Source organism: Rhineura floridana, chromosome 14 (assembly GCF_030035675.1).
Source record: "Rhineura floridana isolate rRhiFlo1 chromosome 14, rRhiFlo1.hap2, whole genome shotgun sequence".
In the NCBI taxonomy this organism is placed as follows: Eukaryota; Metazoa; Chordata; class Lepidosauria; order Squamata; family Rhineuridae; genus Rhineura; species Rhineura floridana.
The window spans coordinates 25900505-25916900 of NC_084493.1; positions in this window are offsets into that span (position 1 = coordinate 25900505).

A 16396-nucleotide genomic window follows, 5' to 3' on the forward strand; every position below is an offset into this window, starting at 1 on the left:
GGTTTTTTGGATTTGTGGGAGGATGTAGCTGCACGCAAAAGGCTGCACATGCTACCCATGGGATCACCCTTGGAAAAGATGATAAAGTTTTATAGTGAATCTGGAAAATCACCAGCTGGTTTAAAAATTAAATAGGATGATCGAATTGGCATAATAATGGTAAAATTGTTACACTTGTGATAAATCCACTACAATTTCGTTTCTATAAATGTCTTATTAATGTGTTTGTCTGTTATGTAGCAAAGATGTTTAATTAGCTTGATCCTTTCAGTTTACCATTTCTTCCAGTGATATTTAAATTTACTAACTGTGCTAATTCTTTTCAGCCAAGTCATGACCAACAGGAAAAATTTGGGGATTTGTAAAAAGGCCTTATTAATGTTTATGTTTAGTAGCTACAAAATGTTCTTCTTATCACAAATGCCGGCTTCTCTCCCTCCCTATATCTGTTAACTTTCTTCTACAGATGGATTTGCATCTTGCAAAGAGAAACTTAATTTTTCCTCTCTGGGGCTCCTTTTTTTTTACTCCCTTCTGTTTTTCCCAGTATTCCCGTCTCTTTCCAGTGAACTTATTTTCTAGCTAATCTTGTCTTCTCGTTATGTGTCCAGGGTATGATCAATTCAGTTTCATCATTTTTTTTAATTTCTGGTGATAGTTCTGGTTTAATTTGTTCTTTGACTCAATTATGCACAAAGCCCTCCTCCACATAAGCCCTCCATTTCAGATGAGGTGGTTTTTCTCTTATCTACTTTTCTTTCCATTGTCCAGCTTTCACATCCTTACATAAAGCACTCGCGACCTCCCCAGTTCTAATTTTTTCTCTCTCTTCTTTAAAAATTCTGTTTGTACTCTGTGCAACAGAGTACAAACAAAAGGGGGGTATTAGGGTTTCACACACACCCTCCTCTTGTTTGAAGGCCACTGCACAAGCAAGTTTAAAAAGTAATGTTAAAAGAGCAGTCTTTTGAATTTGCTCTGTAAAGCACCTCATATTATCTTCCTTGTCCCACTTTGGAATGCAATGTTAAAAGAATTCCATGGCTACTTTCATGTGCAAAGCTCTGTACATGGCCAGAGGCTTGGGAAACGCAAAAGTTTAGAATGTGTTGTATTGTTATGTGTCTGTCTGAATCCTTTTAATTATATTTTTTCACCAATAATGGGAATAATCAGTTCCAAGTGCAAAGCAGCTAAACTGTTAGTTGCTAAAATGTTTGGTTTTTGTCCACTTCTTTTCAGAAGTCTCACCTATGGCCATGAAAATATTTTATTTTTATATTTTCTTTCCTGCAGTAATTTTTTTTAATGTTTCTTATGTTTTTCTAAGGAAGCATTTTCTTAAAAGGAATATTTTATTTTTAGTTTTTTCCTTTTTGTGTGTTTATCACAGAAGATTTTATTAAAGGCATTTTTGACTGGATGAAGAGAGAGGACAGTCCACAGAAATCATTAAAAGATATTATATTAGACTCAGGTAACATGAAAGAAGTCATTTTAATTTTTACTCAGCACTTTACTCAACATTTTACTCAGAGAAATTTGCTCTGATTGCCTAAGCAAGTGATTAAAAGGGATAGAGAATGTGAGGGTGAGAGAAGGGAGTGCAGAGGTGATCCTGGAAGTTTTAAGCTTCCCTATAGCAGCCAAAAGCATAGTGACATCACCTTTAATGAAGGGTGGTACATGGAAGGAACCCCAGTTTCTACAGGGGTAGTTGTGAGATTGAGGCATACAGGATGTAGACAGAAGGTTTAGAGATATGTAGAGAAATAGTGAGAAGGTCAAAGAGTCGGCGACTATTTGTGGTGGGTAAGGAATGTCTTGAGCAAATTAATGGATTGACTCCTACCTTTTCTTCTTCTGCTTTCTGTTTTTTTTAATTGTATTCCGAGCGAGTAATACTTTTCAAAATGAGCACTTCCGTCTTCTCTGATAACCCTTTCCCTGGCAAACTGCCCTGGTATTTTTAACCAGTTATGCGCTGGTTAAGACTAGAGAGTAGATTTCATCCCAACCGAAAAACATGCCTTTAAATCAGCCTGATACTACAAATTAGTATGATTCTATTATATCCTTCGGTTTATTGTATGGTTGCATTTGTTTCTGAGCATATATAAATTATAATTTAATTACAGGAATCAGTTTTCGACTGACCCAAGATCTTCTACTGGCACCATGCTATGTTTAACTCATGGTTTTATCACATTTAACTTTTCGATCATAGGAAGACACAGAAGCCATAACAGAAGTCATAATTCCAAATTCTTTCCTCCAATTATCTGATATGAATCTGTTGTTATTAAGGGTTCTTCATTTGTCCGTCTTGTTTGTTATACGTTTACACATTAACAATGCCTGTTTTGTTTTTGTTTTTTTAAACCGGTGTGGAGGGAAATTTCCTCCTTTTCCCTCCTTTTGGCACTTTGAAAAGGAGGCATAGTTTTTGAAGTATTTAGTTTTTGCTGATTTGTCCTTGTTTATCTTTTTAATTTTTGTGTATAATAAGTTTCCCTTGGTGATTTATGAATGTAGCTAGAGGTGAGAAAGTGATGGTGTTTGCCCATCTGACAGGTGGTACATTGCCATGGGTATCATTCCTTTCATGTATATGTATATCCCCTATGAATTTTGTGCTTGAGTATGCTGTTTTGCCATGGAAAAAGGGGGGTAGGTAGGCATATATGGTTGTATTGTGAATGTACAGGTAAATGCAAAATTCAATAGTAAAATAACATTGCAGCTTAATGTTTGGTTGTTTGTGTGAGAACATACACAATCAAACACATGTTCCCATACCTCATTCAAAGCAATGATTGGTTCTATATTGAGTCTTATAATTTGAGGGAATGTTACAGATGCCCAGATGCCCTGGTTTTCCTTTTTGTATGTGAGAGTAAAGGTCACCTCAGTGATATCATGGATATCCCCCACCTCTTGGTCCAAACAGGTCTCTCCATTTCCTTATATTGTCACTGTTTCTGGTGCAACTCAAACTGATTTTGTGGGTCATGCTAAAGCTACTCAAACAGATGTTCATTGCTGTGATCAGTCTACTCAATCGAAATTTCACCCAGATCAACTATAAAAGAGTATTTGAAATAGGGTTTGTCTTTAATTATGACCAAATGAATATGTAAATCTCTGAGGCCAAAGGAAAAAGGTCCTCAGGGACAGGTATCGAAGTTATATATATTATGTATTGTATTATATTCAATTAACTTTATGATTAGCATTGTAATCAGTCTAGGGTTAAAGAAGCACAGCCTCTTCCCACTCAGTTTCCTTGTTATGAGCAAAGGGGGGGAATTATGTGTGAGAAGTAGTAATTTTTTTTAGTTCAGCCTTTTCCAGTTCTTGTATTCACCAATATATTTATTTATTTATTTAATTCAATTTTTATACCGCTCATAGCAAGGCTCTCTGGTCGGTGTACATTGGATAAAAAATATATATTTACATTCAATTTAAAAAACCACCTGATCATCAAATCAACAATTTAAACATACAACAAAAGTGAGATTAACATAATAAACCCATATTAAATACAAATCAAAAGTAATTAGAGAAAAAAAAGATGAAACATATAACTATCTTTACAAACATTAAATACAAATACTAAAATACTAAAAATATTAAAATGCCTGGGCAAAGAGGAAGGTTTTCACCTGGCGCTGAAAAGATAGTAAAGTAGGCGCCAGGCGTACCTCATCAGGAAGGGTGTTCCATAGTTTGGGGGCCACTACCAAGAAGGCCCTCTTTCTTGTAGTCGCCTTCCGGGTGTCTTTCTGAGTAGGCATCCGGAGGAGGGCCTTCGATGTTGAGGGCAGTGTATGGGTAGGTTCATATCGGGAGAGAATATAGCAGTTAAAGCAAAGAAAAAGGAGGGTTGGATACACGCAGCACATGTGAAAAGGACATTACATCCAGTGGATGCTCTCCCAACTGTGGGACCCTGATGCTTTGTTTTCCTTAGAAGAATTGTCTATAGAGGACCTAGCGAGACTGGCTGAAGATATCCTAAGGATGAGCGGAAAGAGGTGCTAGAAATATGGCTGCATAAGAATTTCCAGACCGTTTGGACAAGGCTTGGAGGATCTGAAGGAATTCCTGTCCCGACATGCTGGAATCAGGCTTGGCGGCTTTCCAAGAGCAGCTTAATCAAGATTGTTTGTTGGGAGAACTCCTCACACTTATCACTGAAGGATTCCAAGGCTGTTATAATTTTCGCCCACGCCAGTTAAAGAAAAAGCATTTCAAAAGTCACTCGGTGGGAGGTGGGTTTTGAGAAAAAAAGTCTCCGTGCCTTTTTCCTTTCAGATTTCCAAAGGAAGATGCTACAGTTACTTATTTTTTTCATCATTCAAGTTTTTCTGACTAGCATCTGCAACCTATAGACCATAACCATCTGGTCTCCTGAGGATGAACTATGTATAAGCCACCCTGCAGTATGTTTCAAGATCACAAAAATTGTTTTATTTTTCATTGTAATATTGAATGTAATTGATACTCATGCATTGTGCTTTAGGACGTCCGGTTGAACTGCAGCCAGGGTAAGACGTGTTCCTACTTCTCTCCGATCCTGTCTTCCCTCTGCCGGATTTCTTCTAATTATTAACAGCCCTCGAACTCTTGTTATAGAGCAAGACATTCCGAAGTCTGACCTGAGCTTATAATAGACTCTTACTTCCTCTGAAGAACAAACATTTAATCTTTAAGTTCAGATAAGACGCGAGTCTCTGCCAACTCTTATCTGCTTCCCCTCAACTGCCTACGCTTGAATAGCATTGAGGATCTTCCCCAGCACTCTCTACCCCCCTGAATAATAGAGCATAACCAAGCCACCTCTGCTAATAGAGTACTTTTTCATGCTTGGCTTAGCCATCTACCCCTTTTAGCCATTGACAAAGGAACCCCAGGGGCTTATAATGGTCTATACAAGACAGAAATGCAGAGAACTGGGCATGTTTGAGGGGGAGGAGAATCACCAGCAACTTACGATTATGCACTTCTTTCCTCCCAAGCCAAAGCCAATTTCCCTGGGAAGGGAGTCGCTCGAGTGGACTTTAGATCGTCAGCTTTCTAAACATCTGATGAGCGATCCCTCACAATCCAAAAATTTGGCAGAGGAGCTTTTGGATGCAGGCTTCAATTGCTCGTCCAGGGGCGATGTCCCTTCAGAGCTGTTAACTCTCGACTCGCTGCATGAATTGCAGGATTTTCCGTCTCCATTTTTAATTACACACTCCCCTTGTGGGTCGCCTACCTTGCAGAATACTGCAGACTCACGTCCCCCCCTGCTGGCAAGAGACGATTCTATGATGAAGGAATTGGCCTCGATTAAAGCCTATATTGCTGAGACTAACAGCCTATTGACAACACTGGTCCAGGCTATGGGATTACTTTTAAGCAACAAATCTAATGACTCCGGCAGACACTTCAGCCCATCTGCTTCTTTATGCTCAACCAAACCGGCCTTCAGAAGGACCTCAAAGGCACACAGCTCCCCCAAGTCGGCGCCAACAAGAGCCAAAAAAAAATCCAAAAACATCAAGAACACCAAATTCAAACCAGGGAAGAAAATGAACTTCAAGCCTCTATTCAAACTCCTAGACCCCCCCCTCAAAACCCTCTGAGACAACTCTTCACCATCATGGCATAGCCACCCAGAAAACCCCCAAACGGAAGGCCCCTCCTAGAGCTAATTGCTCCTCTGATCATCAACCCATAAGACCCAGGGATTCCTCTGGAGGGATAGGTCCATCTTCGAAGGTTAGCCCTGCAAGACAAACCTCCAAGCCCGATCCGTCTAGACTGAGCATCCTTCATTCCACAAAGAACCATCTGCCCTCCCATCATGCCTTTATCAGGCAGGAGGAATCTATATCCACTTCCAGGACAAAGATGAAACTCATCCCTACCATACCACCCTGTGCATCTTCTGGCCCTTCCTCTTGGAACTTAGTACTACAATCACGGAAGCTTGTTGTCATCTACCACCAAAAGGATTCTGACACTTGGCCTTCCTTTCCAAGCATCCCTTTCTTAGACTCCAGCTTCAGCCGTGCCCTTATGGCCACTCATAGGCAGAGTTTTATTAATCACATGACTAACCTTTCCTCTAACTCACGATCTTGGAGACTCATTGTCACTTTCCATTCTGAGTATGTGACAAATAGGCTATACAACGTAAGAGAGATTTTACAAAAGCAAGGTATCCTGCTTCATCGCTATTTTTTAAATACTTCCCCCCCCAGGCCATTAATACTCCTCCACTCCACTATCCCAGGATCCCCCAGAAATCCATTCTCTAGTAATAAGACAATCCCTTTCCCTTATGATCAACTTACTCCAGGTCCGGGGCAAGACGGAAGATACAGCAATCAGCCATTCTCTACTGATAAGGAACTGTCAGGTTCTCAGTCCACACTCGGTCTCTCTTCACCTTACCAAAAGCAACAATGCCACATGGAAAGATCCTCATACTCCCTACCCTCTACAAATATCTTTGAGGGTTTCCCCAATGGAGAAGACAATGGTGTCCCGTTCCTTCACTACGCTGTCCCCCCAGGACCAACTCGATGTTCTGCTAAGACTAGAACGCTTCAAGGATTACCTATTGAACATCTTCAAAGAAGGGAATCCATCAGAAGAATGACGGACAACCGAGACTGACCCTACTCCCAACCATCTTTCATCGCCCAGAGAGGTAGCTCAGTCTTCAAAGGTCCAGCCCATTTACCATTTCTTATCTGCTTTTCTTAACACTAAACAGACTTTAGGGGCTTCCTTACTCACACCCACCTCCTCCAACCTAGATGACCCGGGTAACTCGAAACACCCTCCCACACATGATTTTTCTGATTCTCCCGACCCAATACCTACCTTTCCCAATCCAGAGCTGCTCCATTGACAACATAAAGCACGCTCTCCTAACTTTACTTTTCCCCGCTCCTTACCCCAATTCTCCCACTTCAAACAAGTCAAGCCAAACGCCTCACTTAATTTCCTTTTGTGGAACATAGCCGGGTGGTCGTCCAAATGCAAATCCCCAGATCTGATATCCTATCTATCCATTTTTGATCTGATTTTCCTTCAAGAAACCTGGGCAGTCGACACAATTACTATTGAAGATTTTTCCACCATCGATCTTCCAGCAGCCATACCTAAGAGTAAAGGCAGACCCAGGGCAGGGCTGGCCATCTTATATGCAACCTCCCTGGCTGCTACCATTTTCAAACTCCCCCACCTGCGGATCCATGGCCATGGCCACTATATTAAAATTCAACGACCTATCATTTCTATTAATCAACGTCTACATCCCTCCTTTTTCAACCAAGAGAGACATTTCTGAAGCTTGGGAGTCCTTAGAGGCCTACATCCTGGATAATGAATTGCATTATCCCCACACTCCTCTCATCCTAATGGGAGATTTTAACGCCAGGATAGGACCAAATAATTCCACCCTTTTTTCCTCCAATCTTTGGGAAGCTACAGATCTTATTGATATATGGTCTTCCTATGAATGGTCTTCCAAAGACCAAAAGGCAAACTACGGAGGTACCCGCCTACTTCTCATGGCGGGTTGCTTTAACCTGTCAATTCTGAACAGTCATAGCCAGCACGATGGCTGTGCTGAATTTACCTATATTTCGGGCCGGGGCAGTAGCCTGGTTGATTATGTTCTGGTTTCCTCCTCTATATCCAAAGATATTGCCCACTTCACCGTGGGCACCAGACTGGACAGCGACCATCTCCCACTAATGTTGTCATTCTTAACCACTGAGCCAGTCCACCTAAAACCCATTCCCACATATCATAATAATTCTATCCAGCCTAGACATAGAACGGTCAAATGGTCCCAGGTCATATCAGATAGACTAGCTGCCTTCCTGGTATCTCCTCCGGCTCAGGAGCTCAAAGAACGTGTAATGAGGATTACTGACCCTCAACTCAAACTTGCCGCTTATTCTGACCTGACCCTTGACTTGGACCCTTTCCTAAAATGTAATTCCCCTTTCCCCAAGTCCCACGGCTCTTTCCGCAACAGTTGTTGGTTTGACAACAAATGCGTTGAAGCTAAGAAAAATCTGAGGAGGATCTACGCCTTATATAGAAATAGCAACTCAAACCATCTCCCGCCGGAATACTATGTCACCAAGTGTAATTATAAATCCCTCCTGTGCCTCAAAAAAAGGCAAGCCATTCGTGCAGGGTGGAAGACATTAATAAATGCTGCCAAACTAAATGACTCTAAGATGTTTTGGGCCATGGTTTCGGATTCTCTTTCCTCCCCTAACCCAGTTGCCTGCCACATCCCCCCTCATGCATGGGAAAAACACTTCTCAGACCTGTTCAAGGAACCCACAGCAACACTCTCCTCCAAGTTAAACTGCCCGGCTCTCTCAGACCTTTCCCCTTGGACTCCCGTCACACAGGATGAGATTATTGTACTCATCAACGGATTGAAGTCCGGTAAAGCTCCTGGCCCTGATTCTATCCCCCCTGACCTATTGAAGATATAATCTTCATGGTGGGGCCCCCTCCTCTCCAATCTTTTTACATGGATAAATACTTCCGGCCTTATTCCATCCTCATGGCTTGAAGCCACCGTGATCCCCATCTACAAAAAGGGGCCCAAGGATAATCCCAAGAATTACAGACCCATCAGTCTACTATCCACGGTTGGGAAACTGTATGCCAGATACCTCAATGATAGACTGTCTTCATGGATTGAGGAGGAATCCATTCTTGGCCCTGAACAGGCAGGTTTTAGAAAAGCTAGATCCACCCTTGACCACTGTATCCTCCTAAGACACCTTGCCGAAAAGTACACTAGTCCCCTAGGCAATGGTCCCTACTTGGCCTTTATTGACCTCCACACGGCCTTTGATTCAATTCCTAGAGACAGGCTCTGGACAAAACTTCTGCAAACATCCATCGAAAAAAGACTTCTATTTCTCATTTTCCAACTTTACCAGCCTTCTACTTTTCGGGTGCGGTGTAGATCTGATGGATCCATGTCTAACCCCATTCTAGTCAATAGGGGAGTAAGACAAGGTTGCATACTGGCCCCCACACTTTTTAATCTTTACTTAAATGATCTCAGTTCTCACTGCCAATCTACCAATTTTCACCCTCCTAAAATAGCTGATCAGACCTGTCCCCTACTACTCTACGCCGACGACACGGCCTTACTATCCCTATCTAAAATAGGCCTCAGAAGGCTCTTACGTACCTACATGGCCTATTGGGCTTCTAACCTCCTGACCATCAACTTCTCAAAAACGAAGCTTCTGATCTTCTCCCCGCGGCTAGCCACACCAGTCTGGAGAATCAATGGCCAGAGGATTTCCCAGGTTCGGGAATATAAATACTTGGGGATCACGTTCTATTCTTCACTTTCTTGGACCCCCCACATTCGATCCTCTGTTGCTGTGGCCAGGACCACGGCCAAAGCGCTACTACGCTTTTATTTTTCCAAAGGCGGCCAATTTGTCCCTGCAGCCACCAGAATCTTTGCCGCCAAGATTATCTCCCAACTTTTGTACGGAAGCCCAGTATGGATTCTCAACCTCTGTCCCAAAATAGAGGCGATTCAATCTAATTTCCTTCGCTCCATCCTAGTTGTCCCCCGCTGCGTTCCCAATGCAGTTCTAAGACTTGAGACCGGGATGTCTTCCTTAGAATCCCTTGCCTGGTCCCCAACACTGTGTTTCTGGGCCAAGCTGGCCTCTCCCAATTTTGCGCAGGGATACCTCTCTGCCATCCAGCTGGACTCCTTTAATACCTCCTGGGCCAAATTGGTCCTGCACAAATTTTCTTCCCTTGGCCTCTCATGGGAGTCATTATCTTCCCTAGATCCAATCTCAATCAAAGCTGCCATCAATAGGAGACTAAGGGATACAGATCTCCAGTGGGATACAGCTAACGCCACCAAAACCTGTTCCCCTACGTACTCTGGGTTAAGGTTCTTTACCCCTCTCCCTGCCCCATACTTAGAATTCATTGAACTTCCGTGCTATAGATTAGCCTTCACCAGGGCCAGGCTTAACTGCCTAACGTCAGCCCTTCTTGAAGGCCGCTATCGGGGCATTCCATATGACCAACGTCTTTGTTCTTGCCCCCTTAACGAAATTGAATCCCTTTCACATGTCCTCTTTACCTGCCCCTTTTACTTTATCCCACGTGCCAAGCTCTTAAAACCCCTTATTGCAAATTTCCCACAATACAGAACAATCCCTGACCAATTACAACTTCTCCTAAGTGGAACTGACAAATTCATATCGCTTGGGGTCGCCAAGTTTCTACATCTGGCTCAATCCTTACGTTGTGAAAATATCACAAACCCCCTGTGATGACAGATTTTTCCCCTCCATACCTTCCTACTGCAATTTTATATGCCTGTATTTTTAATTTCTAGTTTTTAATTTTATGTATAACGGGTCATTGACCGTCCAATAAACACTGACTGCATTGTGCTTTAAGGGTGTGATTATTTAACCATTGCTATTTTTCATTACATAATTTAAGTGTTAAGAATGTTTTTGATTATAGGATGGCTTTGCTTTACAAATCCCTCTGAGTGATTTCCTACCTGAGGGTTTTGCAATATTTGGCTATTTGTTTTAAGATATGAGATTTGCCAATGTAGAATCTTGGACCTTTATAGCCTTATAGCCTTTGTTCTTTATTCTTTATCTTGAACCATTGCATAGTTATTTTCTCACCCATTTTATTTATTTTCTCACCCTGTTTTAGAAAAAGTTAGAAGTAGTGAAACACTTAGGAGAGCAAGCTACACTTAACATAGATGGTGAGATTCCCTGTTTGACTGGGGAGAGGATGCCAAAGGAGGCTTATAATGCACCCCTTTGTGGTGATTTTGATGTTTCAAATAATTCTGGTCCTTGTCTTAATGGCCCTTGTAATATGGATCCGGTCTCAAATGGCACAGTTACACCGAATGGAAGTCAGCATTAGAGCCTGGGAGACAAGACCGTGACTGAGGTGTGAAAGGTCATCTGTATAAAGGACATCTGTATAAGTATGCCTTTCAAAAGGGGGGAGTGTCACAGCTTAGCTAACCCCATTTTGGTTCAAGTGAAATCCAGGAGGTGCAAGGCCAAGAGCCGTAACTCCCACCCCCACTCTCACACACCCCCACCTGATGGTATGGCTGGTGATGCGTTCCAGAGGTTTTGTGCGAAGAAAAACAAGGGCAGAGTTAAGAAAAGCTGCTACATAAATGTTCTGCATAAACGTTATCTTATTCTTTGGCAAATTTTCCCCCACCCACAGTAAATTCCATTGTTCGTTAGAAAGAGCCTTAGTTTTTTCAGGGTCAGTTAGAAATATACATGCAGATACATACACACACACACACACAATATCACCAGATGCCCAGACCCCTCCTTTGCAGGAGGGGGAGACAGGAAAGTCTTTTAAAACAAGGTTTGAAAAGAGGGACTGCAAGGACAGAACCAAGGACAGACTATGGGTCTCAGTGCAAAACCTTGGGACCAAGAGATTTGTTCCTGGGTTTGGACAAGAGCTCTTTCACATAGCTCCAGCCGAAATTCACATAGCTTCAACTGTATTCAGTTGCCCACTCAGGGCTTAGAAGAGGTAATCTTTCTCTCTTACCTGTCACTCTTTATGGTAATAGGGTTCTTTGATCTCTTTAGTTTAAAGGTATGAATGGGTTAGGATTAATGATTAATGCTACCGTGCACCCAGCAATTTTGTAATGCTATCCTTCTCTTAATCAATATATAATCAACATGCAAAAACATTCTTTTATAGAGCTATAAAGCTATAAAGGTTTATAACATTTTAATAGTTTAGTAGGAAACCAGATCTTTTTCTCTTTGGAACTGACTTCCCTGACCATGCTGGTTTGTTTGGAACTATTTGTACCCAAAACAACTGATAACACTGTGCTGAATATCTCGGTACCTCTAAGATGTAGAAAGAATTGCAGAAAGGCTGGGATGCTTAGCTCACTGTGAAAATGCACTTTCATGTATGCATTAGAACATCAAATGAGGAATTTAAAGGCATGTGTTGCTTTAATCTATCAGACAATTCACATCAATTGAATCAAAAATTACTAGTTTAAGTGACATTATATCTGGAATTGGTGAAAGTAACGTTGATCTCTTTCCCTGGCTCACTTCATGGTTACCCAACTGGGGGTGGGTGAAATATTTGCTGTTTGGTTTTTCATGTTTTGCCATACTATCTCTACTAATGTGCTGTTTCACCTACTGCTTCCCTCTAATATCTTCATGCTTTACCATTCTGCGCTGGAACTCCTCACTTTCAGGGAAGCAGTAAATAAAGCCTATGGTCTTCATAAGTTGTAATAATGGTGCAGATTGGATCTCTATGATCGCAATAAGCACCAAAAGGCAGATTGTTGGCGTGGAAAATATGAGTGCCTCAGAAGCAATTTCTCTGGATCTGAATTCTCCCTCTTCTGAGGTTTATGTTTGTTATAAAAAAAATGTATTTCTCCCTATCCTTTTAGACTTGTGCTAAGTATGTGTTAATTCTTAGCAAAGCAATGACATCTATAATCTGTTGAAACTGCCTTACTGCCTTACTGTATCTAGAACAAAGGCAGAGAATGTTCCTTGCAGAGACGCATTTCAAAGATGCATTTAACCACTGGTTACAAAGTGTCTGTTTGAAGGGGGTGATAACTTTAAGAACAGGAAGACAGGAAGAGTGAAAATGTGCCTTTTGTTCCTTTATTATGTCTGTTTACAGCTTCATTTGATGACTCTTTCATCTGTTTACTGTTCACCGTGCCCTAGTGTTCTATAAATTGTTGATGCTTCCCAAATAAAGTTGTCTATCTGACCAAGGCTGTCACTCGGTTGGACTGAGGGTGGCTTTGTGCAGGTGGAACCTTTGGCCAAAGATCTCATTGTGTGCAAATGTGTTTTCCTTCCTAATTTAGCTGGGGAAGGAGGCACAGTGAGATTGATATTGAATCTCACCCAACAGTTTCCTAACAGTTCTCAGGGCCCTTCACAAACTACAGCTCCTAGGATTCTTTGGGGGAAGCCATGACTGCGGTGTAATTGTGCTTCAAATGTATGATGCAGATGGGGTCTTAGAAGCACACACAACAGGGCCAGCACCAGGCATGTCTTGGCCCTTGGATACCAGCCTACTCCAGGCCCACAGCACCTGCCCGCACCCACCTCTCCCATTGTGGTAAATGTTGGCCATGCTCTGCGCGTATTCCTAACATCAGCCCCTTAGGGAAGCTGCCGCCATCTTGGTTGATGGCAGGCATGTGCACAGCATGGCCAGCATTCACCTCAATAGGAGAGGTAGGTGGGGCGTGCATGCGGGCGTTGCGGATCTGCACAGTTGTAGGAGGGTGCCTGGGAGCTCCCTCTCTGCGATCCATGGCAGGGTTGGGAGCCAACAGTGCTGCGGATTGCAGAATGGGAGTGCTACCTGCCCATCCTAAAGAGGGGCCCTTCAGGGGCTCCTTTGGACCCCAGGGCCCTTGGCCAGGGCCCGATCTGGCCATCCTCTGCTGCCAGCCTTGACACACAAAATGTATAGAGAAAGAACATCCAGCCTTTGTTTTACAAGACAGCTGCATCATCCCCCAGTGGGTTCTATGAGCACAGCACTGGAGGAAATGGCCTCCATTCAGGAGATGAAATGAAATTTGTGTTCTGTTCAAAATGCAGCTCATTGTCAATTACATTTGATTTTTTTCTAAAGGCTTTACTTGGGGAGGGGGGGACCTTGTGTTACCATATTGGCTCCAGCAAGGCCAGCCAGGTTCAGAAAGGTGTTTACAGAGCAAATAGAGTTCCAGATCATTGCTGACATCCCTTAACATTCCCAGTTTGTCATTTTATCTCCTGTTCCATTTCTCAAGGGGACCATTTTTCTAGACATCATTTCTGGGGCAGCTGCTGTTTTATTACTGCTTTGAGGGTTTGTGGGGGGAGTAGGCATTTTATATTTTGCTGTGCGAGCTTGCCTTCTGAAGGCTAAAAAGTGACCTAGGACTATTTAAATAAATAAATAGTCATAGAATCGTCAAGTTGGAAGGGGCTTGTAAGGCCATTGAATCCAACCCCCTGCTCAGTGCAGGAATCCAGCTTAAAGCATACCCAACAGGTAGCTGTCCACCTGCCTCTCAAACGCCTTCAGTGTTGGAGAGCTCACAATCCCTAACCTTTAGTTGGTTGGAGGGCATAAGAATATTCACTAATAGGCAAAAAAATCACAGTTTAAGAATGTACCTATAGCTAACAGATATTTCTATCAAATTTTTAAAAGCAGGGAAACTGGGCAGCTGTAGTGAATGCACCAGGGGAGCAGGAGACCCGACCTCCTCTCTGAGATATTGTACTGCCCTACAAATGTGTCAAAATGCAAACACAATTTGGGTTGGTCTTTCACAGTCCAATCCACTTCCTGTGTAGCTTGGAAGAATTTGGTAACATGCACCAGAGTGTTAATGCACACATTGAGTCACACAGATCTGATTTTTCCATTGTGGGCTTTTGTATACGTTCATCCACCCACAAACACTTTCAAATGAACTCTCTCTCTCAGTGTTTCCCATTCACACTTGTGGGTGGTGCTTGATGGGGTGCATTCACACTGTATGTTGTTGCCTTCCTCCCCTCAATTAGTACTCCCCCCACCCTCCCTGAGTTCCAGACATCTGAGGTACAGTGTAGGCATATGCACAGGTATTGGTTTACTTGTGTAGCAACCTTCTTTTTTTAAGATGCAAGTTTTCCAGTATACCAAACTGGCACAAAACAGTAGCTTAATTTGTTTTATTAAAAAGGGGTGTCACTGGCAGCCCACTGAGGAGTGTGTCTCCAATGGAAGTAGGGAGTGTTAGATAGATGGCACTCAGAAAAACATCACCACACATGTAAACATGTACAGGCACGCAATATGATTTGGTACCTTCACCGCTGGGTAACATGATTTTATGTTGGACTTTTTTTGTGTACCACATTATCCACGATTCAGGAAAATCCAAATTAAATGCAGGAAGCTCAGGTTAGCTGATGTTGTACGGACAATGTGAGAAACATGCACGCATCAAATCCACTGCTGTGCATACACAACCTTATTAACTGTTTAAAAGCCATTCATACCATTGCTAATTGTGTGGATGATGTTTCATCAAGCCTGGGCCCCCAAATCATAAAATGGTGAGAGGAATGAAATTGCTCGGTGAAAATAACTTAAGGCCAAACTGGAACATTAGGTTAGAAGTGTTTTTGCAGATAAAGTGCAGGGTTTCTAACAATGCAACTTGCATCAGCGGGGTGGAGTGGAGGCCTGATAATAAAATCATAACAGGAACGGATGGGGAATTTAACTCTTGTCTCCCGAAGTTAATTCCTGTCTGGAAGGTGCTATTTGCATTGGGAAGAAATCCCCTGTTGGAGCCAGTAGGGGATTTATTTTCCTCCAAAGCAAATACCAGCTTCAGAACAGGGATTTTTTCTCAGGACCACAGCAGGAACGGAAATGGTTACATTTCTTCTCCGTGCCTGTTCTGATCCCATTAATTTTCAGTCCCACTCCTCAGCGGATACAAGATGCATTTTAAAAAACATGCACATTTTATGCAAAGGTGCATTTAATGTCCCAGTGTTTGGTCTTTGGATGGTGATGTAGAAGGCAGATTCTTCAATTTTTAAAAATGGTTGATAATAGTTTAAAATGAATTGCAGTCTTTTCTTTTCCTTTCTTTTCTTTTTTTTTTTTTGCATATGTCAACCGCAGTACCTGGAAATATGGTGTTTAGTCTCGGTGTAGCATTCAAACAAGATAGTCAGATTCTTTGAACATGTGTCTACTTCTGTAGGCAGTGTTAAATTGTTGTTCATGAATACAGCTTATTGTCGTGGGTCACTGCAATTTAAAAATACAATATTAAAAACAGTTTAAAATTAATTAGAGCCACAAAAATAGGGTGGATCCTAAAATATATATCTCAAGTATCAGCAGCCAGGGTAAAGAGGTGCATTTTCAGCATATGATGAAAAGTACATATGGAAGGTGCCAGATTCATGTCTCTGGGAAAGGAATTCCACAACTTAGGGAATGTCACAGAGAATGTCCTCTCCTGGGCCACCACCACCACCTGAATTTCTGAGGGTGGAGGAACTACCAAGAGGTTTCCCTCTACTGATCTTAACACCTGAGAGGGTCTGTAGAGAAGGAGGCATTATTTCATATATTTAGGGTCCAAGTAGTTTAGGGCTTTCAGAAGCAATATGAACACCTTGAACTGGACCTGGAAATGAAACGATGACTGATTTTGGTTCAATATGCACGGTTTCCTGGGATAGAAAAAGCTATTTACTGATTTGGGTGTTCCATC